At 41.8% G+C, this 16,665-nt stretch overlaps 1 protein-coding gene across 1 annotated transcript in view; it reads left to right on the top strand.

Moving 5' to 3' along the window:
* The first annotated feature begins 4,465 nt into the window (after nucleotides 1–4,465).
* Nucleotides 4,466–16,665, top strand: part of SEMA5B (semaphorin 5B) — a 191,669-nt gene continuing 179,469 nt past the window's right edge. Inside the window, exon 1 of the mRNA XM_074214665.1 lies at nucleotides 4,466–4,725. The gene's annotated coding sequence lies outside the window, so the exon portion shown is untranslated. The remainder of the gene's footprint in view (nucleotides 4,726–16,665) is intronic.

Below are 16,665 nucleotides of genomic sequence, written 5' to 3'. Positions count from 1 at the left end.
TCATGACTGTAGAGTAAACTTCTACAACATCTCTTGCAATTGTCCCCTTCTCTTTATTTATACCACCACACCCTAGGTCAGGACCTCAACATCCCCTACTTGGGCTCTTCCAGTAGTCTCTTAATTGATGTCCTTGCTTCTAATACCTCTCCTCTCCAATCCATTCTTCCCATAGCTGCCAAAGTGAGATTTCTAAGGCATATGTTTGACCAAGTCATTATCCTGCTTAAAAAACTTTTATTACTTCTAGTATTAAGACAAACTCTTTAGGCTGGCATTAAAAACCCTTCATACTCTGTTTCCAGTCTACCTTTTTGAGTTTTTACGCATTCTTCATCTTTAGTTCAATCCCTTCATTTTTTTTTTTTTTTTTTAGATTTTGGAAACCCAGAGAAAGGAAGGAATTTGTACAAGTTCATAAAGGGAGCTTGTAACAGGTCTTCTGACTCCAAATCTAATGTTTTCCCCATTACACTTGGGAAAACCTAGGTTCTTCCATCTGTCACTACTTGGCATTATGACCCTGGAACAGACACTCCAGTACTCTTATCTAAGTAGGAGATGTATCTGGGCATCCTTCTGCTAAGGAGAAATTTTAAGAATACCTTGTTCTTCCTCATTAATGTAAGTTTGTTTCTGGTGAAGGTGCACTAATTACTAATCTATTTAATTAACACTGTCATGGTGAATAAGAAGATTTCTCCTAATAGAATTCAATTCTCCATAGGTTAATTGGGAAGGTCTGAAGACAATGGTGATACAGTAACGTGACAGCAATGATAGGGAAAGGTCATTGAGCTTTTGTTTGGAGTGACTGGTCCCTAGGTGCTAGCTAGGACCTCTTTGGGGACTGTCTGAAGAAGGCTCAAGGTGGATGTATGTGTAAAGCACATATTCTTGCCAGAGATTGAAGGGCCTCTGAAACTCTAGTGTGTGTTAAGAGAGCACTTGAATAATCACTGTTAATCAATACAATACTGTGGGATGCAATTACAATTAATTAGCCTGGACTTACTGGTCTCTCTTCTAATCCCTCCCTCTCCTTCTGTGCCCACCCTTTCTTGCTGTCTAGAACTCTCTTGGGGTGTCTTTCCCTCTGCCTGGGTTCATGCTTCTTTTGAGACTAATTGACTCCTTCCCTTAGAATGTTCTCCCCTCTCCCCTCACCCATCCCAAACCCCATTTAACCACAGGAGAAAAGGAAAAAGGAAAAAAAACAGAAAAAGAAATGGGAAGTAGAAAAATTTTGAGTGAAAAACAATGCATTTCCTTGTCTTTAGAATCCTAGTTCAATTTGACCCAATAGTTATTTTGTCTTTTCTCCCAACCCAGACAAATAGAGATGTCTCCTGTTCTCTCTCTTTTTTTTTAAAAAAAAGTCACTTAGTGAAGGAAATTTTATATTTTCTCGCAATTTTGAAATGGGAGGGATATTGTTAGATTATTAATCAGGAGACCTGAGTCCTTGTCCTTGTCCTTTGCTCTTCTTTTAACTAAATCTACTAACTGATAACTGATAGATAAGTTACTTCCTGCATATCTCTTGTACTCAGTTTCATCAGTAAAAATAATCAAGTTCTCAAGAATGGAATCAGAATGACATACTATCTGTGTGACTTAGTATAAGTTGCTTAATTTTCAGCATTCCAGATGTTAGAAATGATTTGGTTGATCTTACATAAGTATAGGAGTTCTCAAGCAGGAAGTTTCCTATGACTAGTGAGATCATATTTCCAGACCAAAAAGGAAAAAATAGATTTAAAGTAGCAAAGGAATGCAGAGGTCACAGAATCCACAGATTAAGAACTGAAAGGAATGTTCCAGGTTATCTAGTCCATCTGTCTTAGTTTAGAGCTGAAAAAAAAAGGAGACAGAAAGAGGTAAACTGATTTGCTAAAGGTCACAGGGATCAAGGGAATAGTAAGGAGTAGGTCAGATAGAATCAGAATTTGAACTCAAAGCCTTCTCACTCTAAATCCAACCTTCTTTTCCCTGAACTTAAATGCAATCTCCTCATTTTAGAGATATTGATACTGAGGTGTAGAGGGATAAAATGACTTGTTCGAAGTCACACAGTAAACTTCAGAGCCATATTGGAAGTCTTGTCCTCTAATTCAAAATCTAGTATTTTTTTCTTCTGCCCAATGATATTTCCTATTAAGGTTCCATCAAAATAAATGATTTATTTTCTAAGAATCTAATATTAAGCCAATCACACATCAGATTTTTATTACATTCAACAAAACTCAACTTCATTTGGCCCCATTTTCTTGTTTCTCCCTTCTCTTTTCTATAGCATACCCTTCTGGTTGATCTTCTCTTACTTTGCTAAGAAGGCAGAATCATAAAATAGAAAAGACACTATCATTGGAGTTAGACGACTAGATATTTACTATAAGTAAGGATGTAAACTCCTCAAAGGTAGGGACTGCTTTCTGTATGTCTTTGTATTCCTCTATAGTGCTTGACACATTCTAAGCTTGTAAACCAGTCATGTGATTTTGGGCAATTTATTTAACTTCTCTGAACCTCAGTTTCTTTACTTGTAAGAGGAAACAATAACACTTGAAAAGTGATTTATAAAGTGATGCATAAATATGAACTTTTAAAAAATATTTTAGGTGTTTGTTAGCATATCCTCTGTGCTGGAAGTTTATTCCCAAGATCTTGATTGCTTTTTTCTTTTTTCAAATCCCTACCCTCTCCAGCTCGTTCTCTACAGTCAAGTCTAATCCACTATAATCTCAGCTATGCCAATCTACACTGTATATTAGAGAAGGAAGAGTAATACACTTGAGTCTGAATTCAGAGGACCTGAGTTCAAATTCAGATTTTGATCCTTTCAACCTCTGATATGGCTTTAAATTGCTTTACCCCAATTTTTTCATCTATAAAATAAAGGAGTTGGATTGGGTTATTTATAAGATCTCTTTCAGTTTTAAAATTCCAGGGGGATGGGGGGGGCATTGTTCAAACATTGCCAAGTCTTCTGTCAGACAGGGGCTGTCTCTTCTGCCCCAAACTTATACTGATGCCACTTTTGCTATGTAAATCGTTCCATCTGACAGCTCTGTTTTGCTCTAATTCTCCTATTTATTGCTGCCTCTTAATTAGTTAATAATGTTGTGAGTTCTCGAATCCACCAGTTTCCATAGTGTGAGTGGAGATCTCCTTTGATGTTTCTACATGTATCACTTTCTCGATTTTTCCTTAAGGTTCCTGTCTTTATCCTTCACTGTCATCCTTTACACCTTCCTTTTCTTAGGTCGCCCCTTTCCGTTCCTGAGTAGGATTTTCTTTTCACCAGAGGGCTCCCTTTCAACACCCGCAGATGGACTCTTCACACTCGTATTGCTGCTACCTTCTTCAACTCGGGGACATTAAGCTCTGAAGCAAATCTGGATAACAGATTTGGATCGTGTCTAACTCCCCCTCGCCCCCCCCCCCCAACGCACCCTTATTTTTTTTTTCTCCAGCGGCAGAAAATTTCGCTCCCTTCCCAGATTTGTTCCTGCAATACTTCTGTCGGGAAGTTCTTCCTAAAATCTAACTTCAAAGGATCAAGAGATTTTAGAGACCATCTATTCTAGTTCATTCTGCTCAGAGAAGGAGACTGAAGTCCTAAGAGTTGAAATTACACACAGTCAGAGTCTTTTCCTATCATCCTATCTCACTTCCTACCACTTCAGTGTATACCCATTTTCTTTTGTTCAGTCCTTAAGGAAAGGTAGGGTCGCCCATCACTTCTCTCCACGTTTCCTTTCTCCTAACAAACTAGATAACCCAAGGACCGGGGAGGGGGGGGGAGTGATGGTCTTTAGGGACATTTCTAAATATTCCTTTGACAGGAGTGTGAAAAAGGTTTGGGATGCTGCCAGAACCAGGTATATCTTTCCTGGAGACTTGTATCTTTGGGGAGGCGGTGGGTAAGGGGAAATGGGGAGAGGGGAAGGCCAGATCTCTGGAGGAGAAAATGGGGAGAGAGACTAACGGGCTGGCCCGGTTATCTCGTTTCCCTTCCTCAACCAGTATGACGGCACTGGTGGGTGGGTGGGAGACGATGCTGAGTAAGGGGAATCTAGCTGGTATTGGGGCTCCTAGCGCTCTCTCTCTCTCTCTCTCTCTCTCTCTCTCTCTCTCTCTCTCTCTCTCTCTCTCTCTCTTAAGCCAGCTCTGGGGTTAGCTTGAGAGGAGCAGCAGGCTGCCAGCCTGTCTCCCTCCCCCTCCTCTTTCCCCCTCCCTCTCTCCTCTCTCCCTGGGCTCCCCTCCCCTCCCCTCCTACTCCCCCTCCCTCTCCCTCTTTTCTTTTTTCGTCGCCTCCTCTCCCTCCTCCCTCTCCTCCTCGTTGTCCTCCTCCTCTCCCTCCTCCCTCCCTCCTCTCCGCTGCCACCGGCGGCCGGGTCCTCAGCTGGTGGGAGTGCGGGGATTGGTGTGGGAGCGGAGCGGAGCGAGCAGAAGGCTAGCCTGGGCCGCGGGTCCAGCTCGGGCTAGGAGGGGCTCGAGGGCAACTCGAGTCCGGGCGGGCTGGGGCTCAGACCCGGGCAGGAGCCGGAGTAGGACTGGAAACGCGAGCCGGACTAGGGAGCCCTCCGACAGTTGCTCCCTCCCACCCGCATCCCCAGACGGGCTGCCGGCCCCAGCCCAGGCTGCCTCCTGCAAGCCGCTGGGAAGAGCCGGGCATCCAGCCCCCTGTGCCCTCCATTCTGCCTTGCCAGCCGCAGCCTGGTGAGTCCCTGCCAGCGGCATCGAACGGCACTCGGGTCCTTGTTTCTAATCCTCCTCCGCCTCCTCCCCCTCCTCCCTCTTACCTTTCTGTCTCCCCCCCCCCCCAGCCCCAAGCCCGGACATTGGTAAGGGTGGGGGCTCAGGGGGCACAGCTGGAAGTTGCAAACTTCAAGAACTTGGGTAGCTATGGGGTGGGGGGCATCCACTCAGTGGTGGAGGGGAGTGGGTCGCTCTGGGACTGGGTCGAGAACCCGCGGGGGTAGGGAAGAGGATGGAGAAGGGAACCGCTTGGCTTTCTCATCTCCACCTCCTCTTCCCAGAGTCTCTGGGGCGGCCGTTCCTGGCTCGGTTGTCTCTCAGTCCCCGGTTCGGGTCGCTCCAAGCGGGGATGCCTCGCGCTCCCCCAGCCCCGCAGTCTGGGGGCCGCAGCCCTCCATGCGGAGACTCCGGGGCCCAGACCCTGGGCTCTTGGGGGTAGAGGTAGCCAAAGACAGTTCAGTTCATGTGTGCGGGAGAAGCAGGGAAGAGAATGAGGGAAAGAGAGTGTGAGAGAAAAAGAAGAGGAGGGAGAGAGAGAGAGAGAGAGAGAGAGAGAGAGAGAGAGAGAGAGAGAGAGAGAGAGAGAGAGAGAGAATATGCAGGTGAGTGTGTAAGTGTGTGAGCAGGTAGCTGTGCGAGCCTGTGTGTGCCAGCGAGCGTGTATTTGAATGAGATTGTGTGGATACCTGTTCCTGACTCCCTGATTCCAACTGCTCCCCACCTTTCTTGCTCTCTAATCCCTCCCTCCTCCCCACCTCGTTCCTGTCCCTCGGCCTCCCCCACCCTGGCCCCCAGTCGTCTCTGAGTCCAAACTACTCTTGCTCTGGCCCGGGGTAGCAGGGTCGTAACTCTGGAGACGCTAGTGGGAGCCAGGGAGGAGACATGGAGCCTCCCAGCTCACCCTGTGAGTTGGAGGGTAGGAGGCTGGATGGAGTAGGGGGAGCGGCGGGAGCTTCGTTTACGAAAGGCGATTTCCTGATTTATTTTTCTCATGGTAATTTGTCTTTGTGGTTGGGGTTTCCCATTCACTTTCAACTCACGTCGAGATGGAGCTCCAGAAGGGAGGGAGAGAGAGCGAGAAAGAGATGGGAGAAAAGAGGGATGGAGAGAGGAGGATAAAAAGTAGCAAGAGGATGGAGAGGTGGGCCAGAGAAGGAAAAAAAATATAAGATTGGGGAAAGGGAGAGGAAGGGAAAAGAAGCAAAGAGAGAGAAAGCTACTGAGCCTGGAGAGAAGGCGAAAGAGTTGAACCATTTTCATTGTTACAAACTTTAATCCTGAAGAAAATCCATGTGAAATTCATCGTTTCTATCTCCCAGACTTGAGAATCAGTCCATCTTGCCCTTTGAGGTTGATTTTTCCTGAACTGAGAGTTGGAGGGGGGGAGCTGGGAAGAGTCACCACCTGTCGTTTTCTTCTTTTCTATATTCTTCATTTTTAGGTGGGAGGTCAGTAAAAGGGGAAAGAAGGAGGTGTCAAAGAGAAGTCTGTGTAGGACTTGAGTGTTGTCAACTAGAGAAAGCATTATTATTGGGAAAACAAGAGTCTGAACTGACTGAAGAGCAGGTGGGCAATACAGGAAAGGAGTTCCTGATCTCTGTTACGAGTGTGGTGTACAGCTTCCTTCGTCCTCCACTGTCTCCTCTTCTATGTTTCTTGCTCTGCTTTTCTCCTTTTTCCTATTGCTTTCCATCTCTGCCCTTTTCTCACTCTTTCCCCTTTACCTAATTCCATTATTGCTATCATAATTCACCCCTACTCTTTCCTTTCCTTCCCCTCCTTGTATAAATTTTGGATTGTGTGATGTTTCTGATTATCTAGGCCCAAGGCTTCACTCCATTAGTGTAGTCTGAGTTGACTGCATTATGGGTTCTTGAAAATTTGTAAAGCTCCTGGGGATTACTCTTGCCATCCCCCAGCTGGCTTCAGTCAGTCACTTTCTCCATTCCCTTTTTATTCCACCTCTCCCCCACTTCTCCTTCTTCCTTGTCCTCTCCCCTGCCAATCTATTTCTCCTTTATCCTTAGTCTCTCATCTTTGCTTTACTCCTTCACCTTTCTTTGTGACCTTCAGAAGTAGCATCTCCTTTCTATCAGGGGAAATGACCTTGAAAAGAAGGTTTTGTGGAGAACCCAACCTTAGCAACAAAACACCTCCCATGCCAAATAATGGAGATAGAAAAGAACCTGTCAATACTTTGAATCCTAAATTTAGATTGCAAAAGGAGATTGAAGGGGCAAGAAAAGAACTTCTCAGGGTCCTTCAAGAGGGTAAGGAAGTAGAGATCCACAAGGTAGGACAGAGCCTTCTTTATACTTGTCTAGTATGTGGGTACATATGGTAGATTTTTGGTTCTCACACTGCCTACCTGGAGAATAAGAAAATGCTGCTGCTGAGTCTCCTTTATTTCTTCAATCTTGAGTACAGGCAAGATTTAATTTGGGAACTGGAATGGGTTTTATGGGCCCACCCTTTTTTTGAAAATGAAAAAACCTTTGAGGTTCAGGGAGGGCCTGTCTCACAGTCACACAGCTAGTTAAATGCTAAAAACCCAGAATTAAAACCTTATTCTATCTCCCAACCCTGTGCTCTTTCCCTTACATCACATTTTGTCACCCATCCTCCTCCTCCTGATCACCATGTATTGAGCTCTGTGAGGGACCTGCTGCTCTACTCTGAGTCTGCAAAGAAGTATAACAAATGATGTTGACCTTCTCTGGACTTCAGAATGTAGTCGGGGAAACAGGACCTATTCATAATAAAATAATGATCCTGCTGAACTAAAGTAATGATACAAGATGACATATGCTAAATACCATTTGAATGTGGAGGACCAAGCCCTAGGCTAGTTTGGAAGAAGAGAGGTGCAGGCGTAGGGGTCATTAGAAAAGAATCTTCAGGGTGAAAATAAGCCTGGACTTTCAAGGACCAGTTAATGACCCTAAAATTGGAAGAAAGAAAACTCACAGCTATGGATTGTTAGCAGCTACCTTTTTATCTGTCATGAAGGGAGCAGCATCCCCTCAGCTTCTCTAAAAGTTCCTGGCATTCTAGCTGTGTGTAGGTATGAGGGTGACTCCCCACCCCACCCCTTCCTTTGGAAACCCAGCCAAATGACCATTCTTTCCATTTGTACAATGCGGAGAATTAGATCTCTCCTTTCTTGCCCCATTAAATTCAGGAAAACTGAATATCTGTGAAAGTGCTATAAGTTCTAGAGGAGAAAGGAAACTGGAACAATATAGGCAATTTGTAAATATCATGACACAAAATGCTTAAGTCCCAATTAACTTCTATTTGCCACCATAAACAGCCTGACAGGGAATGCAGATATTTCAATTTTAATCTAAATGGAACACAGACAAATTTGAATGACTTGGAGTATGTAATGTTTTGGATTATCTGCATTAGTGTCACTAGGTACAGCGGAAAGAGAAGCAAATTTTGTGTCAGAGAATTTGGGTTCAAATATCAATTTTGCTGTGTATTAGAAACTTCTTGCTTTTTCTTTATCCCTTGTTTTCAAAGAGGAACATTGCCACCACAGGTGACAACTTGATTTTTAAATGAATTGGATAAGAGTGAGGCAGAGTTGCACAATGTTGTCTCTTTCAGAGCAAGTTACTTTGTTAAGCCAGTTTCCTCATCTGTAAAATGGGAATGGGATCAGATAATCTCTAAGGTCTCTTCCAACTCTAAACCTGTGGTTCTTCTACTTCCTTCCATGGATACAAATGAGTTGGTTTCAGTAGTTTATTCTTTTTTTGCAGTAGTTTATTCTTAGACTTTTTGCCTGATGGAGATCTTTACAAACCATTTATTCAGTCAATAAATATTTATTGAATCTATATCTTGCTAGGGTGCTATGAGCAATACAAAATGATATGACAGAATAGTTTTTTTCTAAAAGAACTTATCATCTTGTCTTGGGGGTGCAGTTAACTTGGTGCATGGGTAGCCTCAGATTCTAAAACTCCCTTAGAATATCACTCCTCCTTTAAGTCTATACTGGTGCTTTTTCAAGGTAAGAGGGTTATTGTTTCAAATCAATGAAAATTTATTGAGCACCAATTGCATGCAAGGGATTGTTATTATCTCCTAGTTACTTGACAAATTACTTTATAATAATACCTAACACCCCAATGAAGAGTAATATGACTCAAAAGAGATATGAATTTGCATTGGCCAGAATATATGGTTTTGTGTACTACATCACGAATTCTTGAAGCAGAGGTAGGAGGACTGTGAATCCTGTGTCTTCTGACTGTTCTGGTTAGTCAGATAAATTTGAAATTGGGATGAAGAAACTGGAGAGCCAAAATCTCACTGTTTATGCTATTTTGTGAGGCAGTGTGGAGTAATGTATATAGACTTGGAGGAGTTGGAGTCAGGAAGACTTGAGTTCAAATTCTTGTCTCAGTCATAGTAGACTTTGTATAAGTAATTTAACCTTGTCTAGCCTCAATTGCCTTATTTGTAAAATAGGGATAATAGCACCTATATCATAGAGCCATTGCCTAAAATGAGACAAAATGTATATAAAGCATCATATAAATACATGCTATTATTATCCTAACAAAAAGTTAAATGAGGACTCTCCAATACCTCAGTTTCTTTACTTTTTAAAGTGGAGGTTGGGGGCAACTAGATGGCACAGTGGATAGAGCACCAGCTCTAGAATTAGGAGGATCTGAATTCAAATCTGCCTTTACACACTTAATAATTGCCTAGCTTTGTGACCTTGGGCAAGTGTCTTAATCCCATTGCCTTGCCAAAAAAAAAAAAAGAAAACCAAACCAAAAACCCATGTCCTGCTTCATATGAAGACAAAAAGTAGAGACAGCACTTTGGAGAAAGGATGATAGTTATTTTCAGTTTTGTTGTTGTTTGTCCTTTGTTTTCAAAGAGAATCATTGATATCATGGGTAACATCTTGACTTGTTTGTAAACTGGATTAAAAGAAGATGGAGTTGCGACAAGTCATCAGCCGCCCTCTTTCTTCCTGAGTCATTGAAGTCCAGGGGCAGGACAAATGTCAAAATGCCTGGCATTAGGGGCAGCTAGGTGGCACAGTGGATAGATCACTGGCCTTGGAGTCAGGAGCACCTGAGTCAAATCTGGCCTCAGGCACAATAATTACCTAACTTGGGCAAGTCACTTAACTACATTGCCTTGCCAAAAAAAAATAAATAAAACCAAACACAAAAACAAAAACAAAATGACTGGGTACTGGCCCAAAAAAGCAGGGGATGACCTTGGCATCTTTGATGTCTGACAAAATTCAAAGTTCTCTTCATGACTGTTGGAACAATTGTCTTCTGTGCCCGTTTCACCAGGGAAAGTCTTCACATGCTTGGGGTAGAGAGCCCTCTAACTCACTGGCAGGTATGAGACATCATTTATGCTCATTCTGGCTTAGCCTGTCTACAGAGACAGTTTAGCAGGGTGTAATCACTGTCCATGCTATAGTTTCTTGGAACCATCCACAGGTGAGAGTTAGATGAATCAGATGAACGAAAAGGTGGATAAGCAACCCCTTACACCAGAGGTGCTAGTCCTTCTTAACATCCCATGCACCCCATTTCTTCATTTTAATTTTCAGTTTAGTGCATTAGACTCAGATGTTTAACCTAAGAATCTGGTGGAAACATTTTTTCTCTCTGCCTGTCAGTCTACCTATGGACTTATGGGACTCCAATTACCTTCCCATTACCTTTATTATACTCATCTCTAGAGTCAGATATGACTACCTTCCTGCGATCACTAGTTTTCCTCTATTCGAAGCAGTTAGCTGTGGTGGAAACTTGGAGAGAAGTCTTGGGTTCTAGCTATGTGACATTAGGAAAGCCATTTTACCTCTCTTGGCCTCTGTTTACTCATCTATAAAATTAAAAGAATGGTCTTGGCTCTCCAAACCTCACTTGGTTGTTATGAGAATCCAATAGGAGATTGTGGTTTTTTAAATTGCAAAAGAAGCAGTGATGACCTGCAATCCCCCCGGAAAAGATAAATGTTAAAATTTTTTTCCCAATAGATGTTTTAGTTATGCTTTTCTTTTATAGCAAGATCACTTCCCAATGACTCATCCCCACTACCCTGGAAGCCTCACCTTGTAACAAAGACATTTAATTAAGTTAAACAAACCAATAACAGACTCATTGGCTGTGTCTACCAATGGATTCCTCCATCCTCAATTCTACTACTTTTTCTGAAAGGAGAGAGGTATGCCCAACTATCATTCTTCTGAATTCAAGGTCAGGAACCACACTAATTAGAATTCTGGTGTCTTTCAATGCTTTTTTCCTTTACTATTTTTCTTATCTAGGGCCTTATGCTCATTTACAAAATGATCACTATCATGTCTCAATCATTCTGTTTCTGCTTCTGTTTTTACATGAAACAGGACAAGGTGTTTAGCCTTCATTTTTTAAAATGGAGAAATTGAGGCACTGGAGAATCCTCATCCAAGTTTTTGTTAAAGTTAAGGAAAAAATAGCTTGTATTTATATGATGCTTTACAAACATATTATCTTATGTGAGACAAGAATGTAGGGAAGAATGTAGTTACAGTCCCAAAATAAATTGCTGTTCCCATTTTAAAGAAGAAAAAATTGAAACCTATTCAGTACTCTTTGAAGTTAAGATACTTTCTCCATTAGACCTCACAATTCGAGACAATTCCAAAAAGTGCTACAGTTCCCTGTCAGGGAGCACTGGCCTGTCCACCTAAATGTATCTGGGGATATGGAAGGAGGTAAGAATTTTGATTTCACTCCATTCATTTCAAATTAAAAGGAATTTTTAAGTGCCTAATATATATAAGACACTGTGCAAGTTACTAGGGATGAGTAAAAAAATGATTCAGTGGCAGTTCTTAAGGAGTTATGGTCTAGTAACAAGGAACTGGACAACTACAAAAATAGCTATAATACAATTTGTTGTTCAGTTGTTTTCAGTCATGTCTGGCTCTTCATGACCCGACTTGGATTTTTCTTGAGAGATAGTAAAGTGGTTTGTCATTTCCTTCTTTAGCTCATTTTACAGATGAGGAAACTGAGGCAAATGGGATTAAGTGATTTGCTAAGGGTCACAAAGCTAGTGTCTGATTCCAGATTTGAACTCTGGAATATGAATCTTCCTGACTTCAGATGGAATATTCTATCCACTGTGTTGCCTACCTGCCCTAATAGAATATTATTATTATTATAATTAAATTAAAAATTATTAAATGTGTAAGGGAGAGCAAACCAAATAATTCTGGAGATTGGAAAGGGGAGAATGAACTTCTCATTGAGGAAAAAGGGAAAAGTTCATGCGGGAGATCACACCTGAGATGTTGAAGGAGTTCATTATGCTTATTTGTCCAAACACCATACACATTTACTATGTATGTGCATATTTACTATGTATTATAGGCAGTGAGGCTAAAAATTCAGAATTAAAAATAATCATTGCCATTAAGGAGCATAACTTAATAGAAGACATACATATGGGAAGTATTGTGTAAAGAGGGGATTTTTGGTTTGGAAAATTACAGGAATAGTAAGTAGAACCATAGGGAAATAGATTGACACACCTTTTCTAGTAACAAAAAGGTAGTACTGATTTGATTGTGGTTCCAGAACTAAGACATGACCTTGGACTTGGAATAAGGAAAACTTGGCTTCAAATCACATCTTCTATATTAACTAGCTATTTGATCCTTAGCAAGGATCTGTGCCTCAGTTTCCTCATCTGTAAAATGACAGGGTTAGATTCTATGACCTCTAAGATCTCTTCCAACTCTGCTCCTATGATAAATCTGGGGAGGGGTTGGCAGTGGAGAGTTCCTTTTGTGGGAACAAAGTGACTGTTGAGAAGATGAGAGGAGATGTTAGGGGAATAAAACAAAGTGTTGTTGGAGCTGAGTGGTATATAATAAGGGTTCACATGGGCCACTCACTAGTCAGGAGCGGAGGAGCAAGACTTTTGGAGAAGAAAAGGTCAAGTCATCTAGGACAGGATCTGGAAATGGCAAATAGTAGAGTTTGACTGGAATATAGAGTGTATGAGTGAGAGGAAGAAGAGGAAAATAAAGCTCAAAGAGTTTTTATCTTATCCTCTAGGCATTGGGGAGCCACGAAAGATTTCTAAAGTAGAGAACCAGGTCAGACCTGGTCATTAGGAAGTTTTCTTTATACTGCTACAAAGTATGCATTGAAGAGTGTAGAAGGTAAAAGCAGAGAGGGCAATTAGAAGGTTATTATAGAGTGGCTAGGTAGGGCGGCTAGGTGGTGTAGTGGATAAAGCACCGGCCTTGGAGTTAGGAGTACCTGGGTTCAAATCCGGTTTCAGACAATTAATAATTACCTAGCTGTGTGGCCTTGGGCAAGCCACTGAACCCCATTGCCTAGCAAAAAAAAAAAAAGCCTAAAAGAAAAAAAAGACTTAGAAGGTTATTATAATATATAAATTAGATATAAGAAGCCTGAAAGTAATGGTTGTGACCACAGGAGTTGAAAAGAGGAGGAGATGGATTTTAAAAGTAATGTGGAGGTAGGAGATATTGAACTTGAAAACAGATCATGTGGGATGGGAGAATAGGGAAGAATCAAAAATAACTCTGAGAATTCAAGCCCTGAGTAAATGGTGGTGCCTCTTGCAGAAACAGACTTATAAGAAAGGGCATGTTTGAGTATAGTGGGGCAGGTGCTTCCTCCAGAAAAGAATGATGAGTTCATTTTGAGCTCTCAGAAGCACCAGATGGGTTCATGATAAGTTAGAATCCTAGAATGTCAAAACTGGAAGAGACTTTAGCAAAAAGCTTCACTTTCCAGATGAGGTCCTTAGACAGAATAATACTAATTGGCAGAGAAATAACAATTTACAGAACATTATAAAGTTTGTCAAGTGCCTTAAAAAATACATTTGATCTCTCATTCGAACCTCACAATAACCCTATGGTGTGTGGGCTATAGATATCATTAGCTCCATTTGACAGATGAGGAAACTAGCTTAAGTTAAGTGACTTGCCCAAGGTCATACAACTAGTATTAGATTATATGAACCCAGGTCTTCCTGTCTCCAAGTCAGGTACTCTATTCCCTCTCCTAGGCTGCCTCTCAAATGACTTGCCCTAGGCACCAAGCTAATTAGTGGCAGAACTGGACTGGAACCTAGGTCTCCTGTGTAAATCAATTTTTTTGTAAATAAACTGCTCAAAATGCTAAGGAAACTGTGACTTGAAGGAACCCTCTGGTGAATTCTTTTGTAATGGAAATAATCATCTCCTGATATATCATTTTGTAGGATCAGATTTCTGTATTTGGATTTGCTTAAAATGGGGCAGGCACAGTGACTATTGGGTCCATTTAAGGTCAGGCAATTGATATAACTTTTCAGCTTGGGCTCCAGAAGATGAAAACTACAGAATTGGCCCCTTGTTGCAGAATTTTGGAGGCACAGTCTGCATTTCTCCATCTCAAGCATTCACAGATCTTGCTCTCACTGAAGAGATTTCAAGTGCAAATTTTTTAGCTGCTCTGGTTGACTGATTCCTGCATTGGCAGGGAAGGAGGATAGATTTCCTTAGCAGCCAATGAGGAAGGAGAATCATATCTACACCAGCCAGACAGAAAAGTCCAGAGAGGTAAAGAGATTGGGCCTGGCTGCAAAGCAACAACTAGAACCCAAGTGTCCTGATTCCCAAACCAGTCCTTTGCCTCAGACAGTAGATTCCCTTAGAAAAAAGGGGTTCTAGCAGAGGGACCAGGGTAGCAAGCCTGGCAGTTCTGAGACACCATCTTCTCCCTTTATCCCTGTGGTTCTATTTCTACATCTTGCTTTAGTGAGCATTAGAAAGATGAAAAGAGAACCTGCAGATTGCTCTGTCTAATCCCATAATTATCGGGGAACTCATGATGAGAAATTATAAACGCTCTGCAGCGTTCACAGGGTGGGGAAAAAAAATGCTTCGCTTTTCTGTTTGCATGTTAGACACCTTTGAGAAAGCAGCCTGCTGGGAATTCTTGGAAACCGTGGGCCCCTGAGAGAATAAGCTAGAACATTTCCCAGAGAGCAAGGGAGTTTCCCTTGACCATTTCCCAGAGAGCAAGGCTCCCTGGAGTTTTCCTCTCCCCTGACCTTGGCCTTGATGTAGAATCATTGTATTCCATTTTCCTGGGTAATAAAATCTTTAAAAAGTAGTGCTGGGTCCTAGGGCATACCCTCATTGATCCAGGTTTAATGAGTATGACTTCATGAGACAGCAGGCAGGAGACTAGTTTAATTTTGGAGGCTTAATGATATTAGAGTATCTTCCTATGTAAACCCAGCAAGTTTCCCTTTCCGCCCAAAATGCGTTTTCTTGGTTATGAAGAATAATTAGTTGGTGATGGTTTATTTCCCACCTCCACTGAGAATAGAGTGAGAAGAGATGGTATTCACTAGATGTATGACCTTAAACAAGTTATTTACCCTCTCTGGGCATCAATTCCCTCATCCTCAAAAATGACAGGAAGGATTAAATCTTCTCAAGATTCTTTCTGGTTTTCAAACTGTATGATTTTTTTTTAAGCTAGAGAGATAGTCAACTGTTACTTTTCTACATGAGGATTATATTCTATAGATTTTTTGGTGACAAGTGTTTCACTTCAGGCTGGCTTTTCCCTGTCACCTAGCACCTGTCTGCCCCTTTCTCCCCATTCCCCTGTCACTGAAAGCTCAGTGATTGCAGACCTATTTTGGTATCAACCGGAATCAAACACTGACAGGAAGATAAATCTACTGCAAATACATATGATATATTCCAGAACCACATACTATCTATATCACAATGTGGCCACCATTTTGGATGATTTGTAGCATGGTTCCATTTCATTAGTACAAATAATGGAGAGTCCCACAGTATTATTAATTTGGATGCAAAGGTGAGATATCAGGAAGACTGGTGTTAGGTGAAGAACGGGGTAGATACAGTCAGAGGATTTGGTTTTGAATCTCCAGCTCTGCAATTTACCCAGGTGCTTTTGGGTAAGTTACTTCTCCCTCTCTAAAATTCTGTTTTCTTCTCCGTAAAATAGTGTTCATTCCTTAATTAAAAAGAAAATGCAAAAGTCTTCTAGCCCAGAGACCTCATTTACAGATGAGTTCACTTAAGTCTCAGAGCAATCCCACAGGTCCCACAACTAGTGGAGAGCAACTAGATGTGCAATTGTTAGATTGTTTGGTCTCAAGTCAGGAAGATTCTTCCTGAGTTCAAACTTGACCTTGGACACTTCTTAGCTGTGTGACCCTGGGCAAGTTACTTGACTCAATTTCCTCATCTCTAAAATGAGCTGGAGAAGAAAATGGCAAACCACTCCTATATCTTGGCCAAGAAAACCCCAAATGGGGTCAAGTGGGACTCCATATGACCAAAAAACAACTGAATAATAAAAACAACAACCACAACCACAAGCAGTAAGTGTTGGGAGGAACATGTGAACCAGGAACCCAAGAGTCAGTCTTCTTTTCCATATCATGATAACACTATATTTGAGCCCTTTCTATACTAGGAAACAAAATCAAAATAATGAGGAAGACTCTGAACTCAAGGAGTTTAAAGTATGCCACACTGGGAAGAGCTGTCAAACACATGGCTTGATGATCAGCCCTCCAGAGTAAAGCATGAACCAGAATAAAATGTAATTGGGAAATATTTAACAAAATAAATAAAAATGCACTGGAACATAGATAATGATCATGTGGTTTTCTAAGTCAATATACATCCTATGGGGCTGCTAGGTGGTACAGTGGATTCAGGAGGATCTGGGTACAAATCCAACCTGAGACACTTAAGAATTGCCTAGCTGTGTGACCTTGGGCAAGTCACTTAACTCTATTACCTTGCCCCCCCCAAAGTGTGTGTGTGTGTGTGTGTGT

This window comes from Macrotis lagotis, chromosome 1 (assembly GCF_037893015.1).
Source record: "Macrotis lagotis isolate mMagLag1 chromosome 1, bilby.v1.9.chrom.fasta, whole genome shotgun sequence".
Lineage (NCBI taxonomy): Eukaryota > Metazoa > Chordata > Mammalia > Peramelemorphia > Peramelidae > Macrotis > Macrotis lagotis.
The sequence above is the reverse complement of the archived record's forward strand: the minus strand, read 5'-3'. Positions and strand labels throughout refer to the sequence as shown.